The following is an 819-nucleotide window of genomic DNA, read 5'->3' as shown; positions in this document are numbered from 1 at the left end:
GCAGGAAACATTAACGTGTGGAAGTGAAGGATGTGAAGCTTCTAGTAGTGCTAAAATCCGCCTGACCCCTCACCTGTAGCACACAGACTGTGACACAGCCACACTCTGGTATTTGTTTCCAGGGCTGGATGCGTTCTAACAGGGTTTAAGGCAGCAGGAAGATGTGACCAGGGGGACAGGGCTCAGACCAGCAACTGCCAAGCAGGGCCCAAACCCCCTGCACTCCTCTACTCATGTCCTGCACAACAGCATCAGTCTTTTTAGCGGTTATGACAAGTCCCCCTCTCCTGGGATGCCATGAAGACCAGGTCTAACACTCAGATGTCAAGGAATGTAACTGTAATATTTAGTCTGAAAATGCAAAATATCAGTGAAATGAATCGGAAAGTGACTTTACAGGTGACAGCGTCAGCCAGAGCTGCCCATATGGAAACAGAGAATGAAAACTAAGATACATTCTTGTATCGGCCCCAAAGTTTAATCAGTTTTGTAGCTCTTGTTTAAGATGCTGGTTCGAGATGTTACAAGAAATTAGAGATGTGCATCCAAGCTTTGCTCATCTCCCAGCATACTCAGGCCAGCTGCAGGGGAATTAACTCTGGAGAGAGGTACAGCGCTGTAAGGTTTCCCTCTGCTCGCAACAGTCCTGATCTGGATTCTGCCCCTAATTCTGCTGCTGTGTTCTGGGAAGGCGGTGTTAAATTCTGGAGATTCCACTTTTCCCATTCCTTTTTCCTTTCTGTCAGATCCAGAATATAGCAGGAAATACAAATATTTCAGGTCACCAATACAATATCCCCCAAGGAAAGGAAGATCATG

The sequence above is a fragment of the Buceros rhinoceros genome, unplaced genomic scaffold, assembly GCF_000710305.1.
Source record: "Buceros rhinoceros silvestris isolate BGI_N320 unplaced genomic scaffold, ASM71030v1 scaffold38824, whole genome shotgun sequence".
Lineage (NCBI taxonomy): Eukaryota > Metazoa > Chordata > Aves > Bucerotiformes > Bucerotidae > Buceros > Buceros rhinoceros.
This window is presented reverse-complemented; position numbering follows the sequence as displayed.